We start from the raw sequence: 10,846 nt of genomic DNA, 5'->3' as shown, positions 1-10,846 counted from the left end.
TTTCTTTTGTAAACTTTAAAATGCTCACAGGTGTTAATGAAGTATACCTATCTAAGAACTACATGTTTTAAAATCTAATTTTCAGAATCCCAAACTAAGACCTAGACTAAGATTAAGTCTCTGCCCAAGGGCTTATGTGAGAAAGTGGCAGATATCAGTCACTGATTAATTGTTTGTTATCTGCCCATTAATTACTTTAATTAAAACATCACTGTTTAATTGGCAGTCAATTCTAATAATTTAAGTTTCAAGGAAAAGACAGTTTACTTAAAATCCTTAAAAACTTGTCACATTGAAAACAAAAACACATTTTTTAAAATGTCATCTTTTCCAACTGACAGTGCCCCTGGGTGTTTCTGGAATGGTCTTAGAGTGATATTTAATTATTCTGAATATTTGGCAGTCTTTGTAAAAAACAATGTTATTTTTATGTCAACTAAATGCTGCCATTTGGAACCTGGATGGATCAGGGATCTTATCATACTGTAATCATCCAGCGGCAATTGACGACTTTTCCAACTGGGAAGCAGATAACAGAAACTGTCCTGCCAGAGGCACAATAGTCTAAAATCAGGCAAACTCTGGCTTCTCTTGAGCTGTACTCCCCCACAGGCTGAATTATAACTCTCCTACCAGTCCCACGGCGCTGAATGATGTCATGGGATCTGCAGTTCAGCGAGATGAAAGGGATAAAGCAGAACCCGCTGGCACTAGGCAGCTTCCAGCACACAAATCCACAACACAGCTTGGGAACCGAAAAGGCTATGGTAAGGATCCAGCCACTCAGCCCAAGCTTGGGAGAACCGCGGTATTGCCTTCTTGAAAAAAAAAGGGGGGGGGGAGGGAGTTGGGGGAGGAAAACGACGTGATCCATGTTAAACAAAAGAGTTTGTGGACTAAGAGGCGGGAGGGTGACTACCTGCTGAAAGTGAACTTTCTTGATATCCCTGCTTATATATAAATTTAGCTCTGCCTTTGATGTTCTGCAACTGATCACAGATCAGATTACGGGCATTTCATCTCCCTGCTCCCTGCCTTTGATCTGCATGGTTAATTTTATTTTCCTGGATTTGAAGTTTCGTCTGGGCTTGTGCTGACACACAGTTTTGGGAAGGTAGAAGCATTTGGCACAGCAGTGCTGCCAAGGAGAAGTTAAGTTGCCGGAAGGGTGAGTACTGGAAAGAGTTCAGCACGTTGCAGGTACAGCATTTTATATTTTGTTGTAGTTTTCACTTCACCTTTCCTATGTGTTCTAAGGAAAAGATGGTTTTACTCAATTAAAAACAAGCATTTCTATGTTTGACTACTACATTATGCTCTATATCTGTGTCAGAGTAAATATGATACTGGATGCCATGTTAGTAGTTTGTACAAAAGGGTTTGCAATCTGCCATGCAAATTTTACTTGGGAATGAGTTGTTCAAACCAGACAAAAAAAGAAAAGTGCTAACTTTAGCACACAGCCCATGCTCCAGAGCCTGAGGTCTGTGAACTATACTTGCTCTAGGTATTTACAGGTTACTTTTCTTAGTGAACAGGCAGTGGGACTTTACTTGATGCCAATGTTTTCTTATATTAAAAAGTACAGCACATCTCTGGCAATATTGTTTTTGTAGTTTATTTATTCTCTCACCTCCAAGATGTAAACCTATCAAATACATTTCTCTATGCAGTTTGAATCCTCAAGGGACTCATTGAAAAGGCATTCAAACATGATTACAGCTTTTTATGTGTAAAACTAAAGAATTTTAAAACAGTGAAGGGAAATTGGGGCTAAGTTTGGTTTAAAAATCCTCTAGTGCTATTCTATAACATTTGAAAACAGCACAAGCCTTATTTACCAGAACATTTACAAGTTTAATATTCTTAAATTAACATTTATGTTAAGTGTATAGTGACAGCTATGGTAAGTTACAATTGGCCAACTGTTTATGAAAACTATCTGAGTAATCCACAGTTATTATGTTACATTAAGTTTTTACTTAGTTTATACTCAACATGGCAAAACCAAAATATATTGGTGTGCTAAATTTGAAAGTTAATGTTGTGGGTTTGGTTTTTTGTCAATTTTCGCCAACACACACACACTCGTGCACATACATACACACCAAGTAAAATCTTTACATTGGGATGCAAGAATTAATATAGTAAAAACATAAGAGTTCCATGTTCAGGTCAGTTTATTTTAATGTTCTAGTCCTAAATTTATTAGGGTAAAATATTTAATGATCATCATAACCAACAGTCTATTTTATGCTCTGTGAACCACAAAGAAATTATAAGTGAAAAGACCAGTCATCCTTTAATCTGAAATTCTGATGAAACAGGAAGTCTATTCTTTCTTTTTTATTTATTTATGGATTTTAGAGAGAGAGAAGAAGGGAGGGAGGGAGAAAGGAAGATGGAGAGAAAGAGACATCGATTTTTGTTGTTCCACGTATTTATTCATTCATTGGTTGATTCTTATATGTGCCCTGACCAGGGATCAAACCTGCAACCTTGGCATATTGGGATGCTCTAATCAGTTTAGCTACCCGGACAGGGCAGGAAAGGTCTAATGAGGCTCATTACATATGTAATTAATTTTTCAGAACCAGTTAATTAAATTACTTTCTAAACTTTCCTTCTGATATTAGGAGGTTGATTAGCACTGTTTGCCTAATTTTAAAACATTGATAGCTGTTAAGTGGAGATTATTTTAAACCATAATAAGCTGACTATATTTTTTCAATGTGTCAGTAACACTTGAATCTAAAAGACTAAACTGCTGTTTATAGTCATGCCAAGAGAGGCATTTAAGTTTTTGTTTTACTGACAGTATAACAAAACATGTTCACAATATCCTGGATTATCAGTTTAGGTTGATATGTTTTTTTCATTTGTTTGCTTAAAAATTTTCTTTATATCACAAAAACGGAATTAATGCTCACATTCAGATTAAAAAAATTAAACTTTTAAAGTAATGACTGGAGAAGATGCCTAAAGAAGTAGTGTGCTTAGGAACTTGATCATTTAGTTCAGATTTGGGATTTTAAAAACTTTTAAATGACTATTCTTGTTACTAGGTATATGTCAACAAATGCAGACTGTACACAGCACAAAACAAAAGGCAGAATTAGCAATTATCTGATTAATTTAGACTTTGTAGAAAACTAACTTGGGTCAGTCAAGTCCCTGAAAATCCACTTCAGTGTCTGAATTAATTCAGTTAATTGTTTATTTCTTATATCTTCATTGAGAAATGAAACAGATTCTATTTGATTTTAAAGGAAAGATGGCTATTGCTGAATGTAAGGTACAATCTCAAAGGCATTTCTTAATTGCCACATGACGCTCTTGATTGTAGTTTAAGTAGATACACTCCATAGTACTTCTACTGAACGAAACCCTTATGTTACATTTTTCAAAGCACTTTCCTATCTACTGCTTCAATGACAGCTTTGTTACTGCAGAAAGTCCAACTCTTCAAAAGACTTTTATTTCTAGTCATGATTGTGTCACTGATTAGCTATGTAACCTTAAGAGAATCACTTTGCTACTCAGTTTTCTCATGGGCGAAATTAGGGCATTGATCAGATTATCCTCGTAAAATAAGCAGGGTGCAATTTTTAAAAAATATACTTTTATTGATTTCAGAGAGGAAGGGAAAGTGAGAGAGATAGAAACATCAATGATGAGAGAGAATCCTTGATCAACTGCCTCCTGCAGGCCCCTTACTGGGGATCAAGCCTGAAACCCAGACAAGTGCCCTTGACTGGAATCAAACCCCGGAACCTTCAGTTTGCAGGTCGATGCTCTATCCACTGAGCCAAACTGGCTAGGGCCAGGGTGGAATATTTATAGCCATTTTACAGATGAGGAAACTGAAACTAGAGAAAAGTAACTTGGCTATCTTAACTAACATCATATGGCTAGTTTTGCAAGTCCACTGTTCTTTCTTGTTCACCATGCATAGTCCATTTTCCAAAAACTGCTAAAACAAATTCACTGGGTAGCTGATCAGAAAACGGTGTTAGTTTGAATCATAGAGATAGCCACTTCCTATTACAATACTCTTTTTGGTCTGTTTTTTTTTTCCATAATAGATATGTCAATCAACTGGGTTAGTCTGGTTATTTCCCAACTGCTTCTTTCACTTCTATCTTTCTAAGCAGTCTAAACACAATTATTGCTACACATAATTTACTGTAACATTTAAAATAATTCCCCCCAAATTTAATATATCAATACAATGTGGAATTATATATATTTGTGTGTATATGTGTATACAAGTTTGGCATTATATAAGCATATCTTTTCATGTTTCCAAGGAATTGAAGATGTCAGTAGGATCCATGAAAAGTTAAAAAGTGAATTAAAGGTTGTTACTCCTCAAGAGATATTTCCAGTGGGATTTTGTGAGATTTCAGTTTGCAAATTCAACATGGGTTTGTACATGATATGTGTTCCATATTACATTTGTGGTCCAGACATGAAGATATATATGGATTTGTGATTACTTTCAGAATCCTTGAATATGTTTTCATTAACTTTCTGTGTTTTTTTCTTGGAAGAAATTAATATATTTCTTGTGAATAAATTTATGTATTGATTGTAAACTGTACACATATACACTGCTCTTGAGGCCAAATAGATGTCTGTCAGTCATGTTTTATCACTATCATAAAGGTTTCATATAAAGCTTTATAGATGATTACTTAGTAATGTTCATTAATATTAATTAATTCACCAGTTATTAATTAATTCAGTAATATTTATTGACTACTTGTGTGCCAGGAGCTCTAACAGTATTTTTTAAAACAATATCTCATTTAAATGTACAATTAGGTTTGTCATGCCCATTAGACAAATGAGGAAAGTGAATCTCAGAAAGGTCAATAACATGTGCAAGACCACAGGGCTAATTAAATGGCAGCACTAGAGCAGCGGTTCTCAACCTGTGGGTCGCGAACAATGAAAATACATCCTGCATATCAGATATGTACATTATGATTCATAACAGTAGCAAAATTACAGTTATGAAGTAGCAACGAAAATAATTTTATGGTTGGGGGTCACCACAGCATGAGGAACTGTATTAAAGGGTTGCGGCATTAGGAAGGTTGAGAACCACTGCACTAGAGTATATCTGTGTTCTTTTGTTCTAGGGCTAAGCAGTTAATTCTTTCTGTTATAAGAATTAAATAGAGCTGAATTTAACTGTTAGCAAACATTGTAGCCAAAATTTTGGCTAAAAATGGGTTCTGGTTTTTTTTTCTTTCTTTTGATATATTTTATGAGAACTATTAGAAGCTTTTGATAGATTTTTCCATCAGCTGGCCTAGAATTTTCAGCTATAAATAACTTCAAGATATAATCCATTCCTTCTCTGCTTCAGAACTGGACCAAACTCAAGCATCCACATTTGGTTTGGTCAGTCGCCCCTTTGATGGCCAGGCCAGTCCAAGGCACCCTGGAAAAATTAATAATTGATGCCCCTTTAAAGAGTAATTCTTTAAAAATTTGTTAGCCCAATTCAGAAGAATGGGCAATGAAAGGAGAGCGAAAGGAGACTCCCTTGTGGCTATGCTTAATTTATCCTCTACTGTCAAAAATCATTCAGCTTTGGCTCCAAATCCACCCACTTGCTGAAATCACCACTCAGAAGTTACCAAGTTTCACATCCTTGGATTGAGAAGTACTTTAACCCAATTCACTGTGATTTAACTTTGCTCTTTGGTGAGGAGGGTGAGGTGGGAGTGTTGAGCAAATTATCAAACATCACTTCCAACATAAACTACCCTCTCTCTGAAATGAGTTATGATAAGTACAGCTTTCTCCATCTTGTTAAATGTCTTTAATACTTTGGTAGCCCTGTGACCTAGCATCACAGGCTGCTGCCCATTGAGCCTGGTCTTTAATTCAGCCATATGCAGAGGAGTTCACCATATTTATCCAAAGGCAAGGAGGACAGTCAGTGGCCCGTTTTTTCTTTCATTAAACACATGAAAAGAGTCTGGCCAACAGAGGTGTCATAAACTCACAAAGATCAGTGCAGTTGCTACAATTTACAACTTTGCTTTATAAATGTCATGAGTTTAACATTAGATTAAATAAATAACCTCCCTGGCCTTTTCATGTATATTGTTTTATGCACTAGCAGTATGGTGAAGATTATATTAGGATTCAGAGAGCCTGGGTTTTTATTCTAGCTTTATTATTAAGTTGGTGTCTGATCTTGAGCAAGTCACTCAACATCTGGCCTCAACCCTGCACTGATAGTCTATAATTGGCAGCAAGGGGTATTGGGAATTATTTAAATCTTGGGTCCTAGTTAATTTTTTTCCTTATTTTCTTAACTATATTTGATTTTTAAAAATTTATTGATTGAGTTTAGAGAAAGAGAGTGGGGCAGGAGAGAGAAATATCAATTTGTTGTTCCACTTATTTATGCATTCATTGGTTGATTCTTATATGTGCCCTGACCAGTGATCAAACCGAAATTTTGGCATATTGGGACAAAGTTCTAACTAACTGAGCCAGTGCACCACTGTTCCTCCACTCCAGCTGGGGCCTGCAGGGCACACTGTGGAGCGTGGCGGGTGGAGCCTCTAAGGTGACAGGAAAGGTAGGTGTCCTGCTTACCAGAGCCTTTAACTATATTTGGCAAATTTTATTATTCTTTGAGATTCCTACCCCATTCATTAATTCATTCAACAAATTGTCAAGTACCTACTAGATGCAGTCACTGTGACCTAAGAGACAAAATTCAGAATTTTTATGTAGCTTTCATTCTACTCCATTTTCCCAAGGAATAATGATTTACACTAGGAATTACTAAGAAGTCAAATAGTTTTCCATTAACTTTTCTTCCAGTGAGCTAGTTTATCACTGAAACTATTTTTCAAGAAGTTTGCTACTTCATTAGTTCAACTTTTGGGGGGGAAATATTCTAAACTAGAGGCCTGGTGCATGAATTCGTGCACCAGTCTGGTCCCTCAGCCTGGCCTGCGGGATCAGGTGAAACTGGCTCTCCAACATTCCCTGAGGGGTCCCGGATTTTGAGACGGTGCAGGCCAGGCTGAGGAACCCCACCAGTGCACGATCGGGCCAGGGAGGGACATGGGAGTTTGGCCAGCCAGAAAGGGACCACGGGAAGGCTCCAGGGCATGTCCAGCCTGTCTCACTAGTCCCGATTGGCTGGACCCCAGCAGCAAGCTAACCTACCAGTCGGAACGTCTGCCCCCTGGTGGTCAGTGCACGTCATTGAGAGCGGTTGAGTGAACTTAGCATATCAGCATATTATGTTTTGATTGGTTGAACGGACGACCAGACAACCGGACACTTAACATATTAGGCTTTTATTATATAGGATAAACATAATGCCTTAGCTTAGATATTGCTAAAACTAACTTCAGAAATACCAACCCTAAAGCAACAACACCTCTACCAAGATCCATGTAACAATTTGGCTTTTACAATAAAAATTTCAACCCATTAATAATAGTAAGTGTTTTAAAGGGAGAAAAATGCTTGCAGCCCCAATTCTAAGCATCAGTTTCATTCTGAATGAGCCCAGGGATCATACAGTTCTTTTTGTACCACTTCTGGTGCTTAATTGTGGGCCTGGATTCTCCTTCAGATACTGTCTCCAGGTCATATATACCTTCAAAGTGAGGTAAAGTGAGGAGTATGTATTAACTTAACATGCTTTTCTTTAGAGAATAAGATTTATTTAATAGCTAGAGCACAGAGGTTCAATGATCTTTGTCACCACTGTCAAATATCATTTTTATTATCATTTATATACTGATGCTAGGCATTGTCTGCCCTACAAAAGGTCTGCTGCTGCTAATATTGACTGGCATTGAGTGAGCACTTACTATGTGACAGGCATTAGGTTAAGTGATCTCAATACCTTATTTTATTTAATAACCACCAATGAATCAACTCACTTTACAGTTGAAGAAATGGAAATTTAGGGAGGTTAAGTAACTTTTCCAAGGGCATGCAACTAGTGAATGGCAAATTAGGATCTAAGACTAGATTATCTGATGCCAAAGCCTGTGTGTGTTCACATTAGGGTCTCTCTCCACAGTGAGCTAACAAGCTTACTGGGAAGATCAATCACATACACAGGAAATGATGCAAGAACTACATCATGTGTCACTGGCTCTAAGGACAAATCGTGGCCATAGAAGAAAAGACAGTTGGCTAAACTTCCTGAGCTGGCAGAATAAATCCACTCAGAAAACATTTGTTGAATATTTATGAGAATGTTTGATACTATCAGAGATACAAGTTTGAACAAAATGTATCCCTTCTCTGAAAGTAGAACTCCTTTTAATTCCTTGAGGAAGAAATCTCAGTCACAGATAGTTATGACATATGAGAGAATGTGGCAAGTGCTATCATTCGAATAAGAAGGCCACAAACCTTGGAGACTGGTGAGAGTTGTGACTTATAAGTTGGTCGTGAAAGTCAGATAAGTAAGGCATCAGAGAGGTGAGGGAAATAGGTGTATATAAAGAGGAAGCTTAGACAGCCAAGAGAAGGGCAAGTTCAGGGCACTTTGAGTCAAGGCACGCAGACCAGTTTGGCCAGAATATCTTACTAATAAAAGCCTAGGTGGTCCTCATACCGTCACACCTTGATGCCTTCACGTCGTCACAAGATGGCTGTGCACATAACAGGTGGGCGGGGCTGGGCTTGACGCTGTGTGCGCAGCACGGAGACTGCCTGGGAGTCCTGCCTCCTCCCAGCTCCACATGCGGCCAGGCCTGGGGGTCCCGTGGCTCCACACGGCACGGAGGAGGCTGGTCCAGCAGGTTCCTGCTTGGTGCAGAGGCCTTGGGGGCCCAGCCTCCACTGCATCACGTGGGGGAGGCGAGGCTGGCAGGTCCCCATGCGGCTTGGAGGCCTGGGGCTCCACAGCTCTAGCCTACCTCTTTGGGGCAATCCATGAAGGAGCTCCAGATGGGTGGGTGGGGCCTACCTCTTTGGGGCGATCAATCGCAGGGCTCCCACACTGTGACAGGGCACAGGCCAGGCTGGGGGACCCCCCTCCAGTGCACGAATTTTTTGCACCGGGCCACTAGTCTATAATAATAAAAGCGTAATATGCTAGTTAGACCAGACAACCAAACGACCTTCCAGACGAAGCCGGGGCTGCGAGGGCTGAGCCCCTTGCACGAATTTCGTGCATCGGGCTTCTAGTAAAGAATATAAAGTCTAGAGAAGAGAAGAAAGGTAAGGCTGAAAATATGGGTGGAATCCAAACCTGGAAATCTCTGAATCCTAATTCAAGGAATATAGAAGCCATTCTTTACAATGAGGAATGTTAATCATTTTACTGGATAGTGACAGTAATGGCAGGGAGGTTGAAATAGGTCCACTGGACAAAACAGCAAGGAGAAGATCTGATAATATTCAAACCCTGTAGGAGCAACATTCAAGTGAAAGGTGGAGAGGGCCTGAACTTTGGTGGACATGGTGAGACCAAGAGAAAAAGAGGAAGAAGGGGTGAATGCTGGAGTCCTTATGAAGGAAGATGTGGTAATTCAGCCTAACAAATTACTGAGTATCCTACGTGCTAGCTAGGCTCTGAGATATTAAGAAAAGATTTGTCCTCAGGAGATTGAAGTTTAGTTAGAGAGAGGAACCCAGACAAACAGGTAACTTCAATATAATAAGGAGCATGTTAGTGCAGGATACCGAATCTTTAGTAGTACTAGGTAACAGCTACTAGGGCAGGGAAATGTATACTTGCTTTGAGGTTCAAATAAGCTAGTGTATGTCATTTGTAAATCATTTACAAATAAGTCATTATTTGATTTCTACTCTGACCATGTTAGATTTGAAGTAGACAATCTTGATGTGTGACACTTGTGATGATAATATTTTAATGTATTTTTCACAAGTAACTGGCACAACACTACAGTGTTCTCAGTATGGATCAGGAGATGTGGTTATCAGTAATTAAGTCTAATAACATTCATTCATTCAACAAATATTTATTGAGAGGCCTGTATGGGCCTTGGGGTATATAAAACATAGGATTTGGTTCCATCCAAAAAGACTTGCAGTCGTGTGGGAAAAACAAAACCAACACATAAGTCATGCCCAGTATCTTGGGTTTGAAAGTATTGGTCTATTTATTCACTCACTGGACAGATAAAACAATAATTACTTATAATTACTATAGCTTTCTACTGCTGCAAAAGTACTTTTTGTTACAAACATAATTCTTTCACTCCTTCCAACAAATCAGCAAAGTGGGTACCCTCTCTGCTTCGTATATTATCAAATTAAAGTTCAGAAGTGTCAACACCTTATACAAAGTACTAATGGAGGCACGGAGGCCAGGCTCTGTGCTTCCCTACATCACCAGTGGCTCTGAGTTTATTTAATGATCCTTAGAGTTGGACTGAGCTGGTCTTGGCGTGGACACAGTTAACTAGAACACAAACTCTGAAAGGGTGTTGGGTGAACATCTGCTGGGAAAATCCATCAATGAATGAATGAGGCGGCTGTTGGTGAGCTAGGCCATCATGATCTTGATAGACCAGAGCAAATGTGCCACACCGTTTTCCGGGGGCCTTTGCTCCTACGCTGAAGCGGGCTTGGGTAGAATGTGACCCGCAAGGGAAAGCACAAAGGTCCTGGGAACACACATGCAGGGTAGGAAGGAAGGTTCCTTCCCTTCGCCAAAGCAGTTCGCCTAACACAGTCAAGCTCTCGGTGGTCTTGGTGTCCCTTCCAGCCCCTACCCCGCTCCGTCCCCGCCCCAGGTCGCATTCGCCTGCTCCTCCAGCCACGGACTGCAGGGAGGCTGGGTCGCCTAGCCTAGGAGAGCCTCGGGGCCGTG

The 10,846-nt window shown here is 39.3% G+C and overlaps 1 protein-coding gene across 5 annotated transcripts in view; it reads left to right on the top strand.

Annotated features, from left to right (window-relative positions):
• The first annotated feature begins 717 nt into the window (after nucleotides 1–717).
• The window catches only part of TNFRSF19 (tumor necrosis factor receptor superfamily, member 19), a 108,577-nt gene continuing 98,448 nt past the window's right edge, over nucleotides 718–10,846 (top strand). For 2 of the 5 annotated variants that reach the window (XM_005877285.2, XM_014548584.1), the window contains exon 1: nucleotides 6,525–6,607. The gene's annotated coding sequence lies outside the window, so the exon portion shown is untranslated. Of the gene's footprint in view, nucleotides 768–905; nucleotides 1,201–6,524; nucleotides 6,608–10,846 lie in introns of those variants that run through there. The other 3 variants (XM_005877286.2, XM_014548583.1, XM_014548585.1) reach the window with 3 other exon arrangements.

The sequence above is a fragment of the Myotis brandtii genome, unplaced genomic scaffold, assembly GCF_000412655.1.
Source record: "Myotis brandtii unplaced genomic scaffold, ASM41265v1 scaffold516, whole genome shotgun sequence".
Lineage (NCBI taxonomy): Eukaryota > Metazoa > Chordata > Mammalia > Chiroptera > Vespertilionidae > Myotis > Myotis brandtii.
This window is presented reverse-complemented; position numbering and strand designations above follow the sequence as displayed.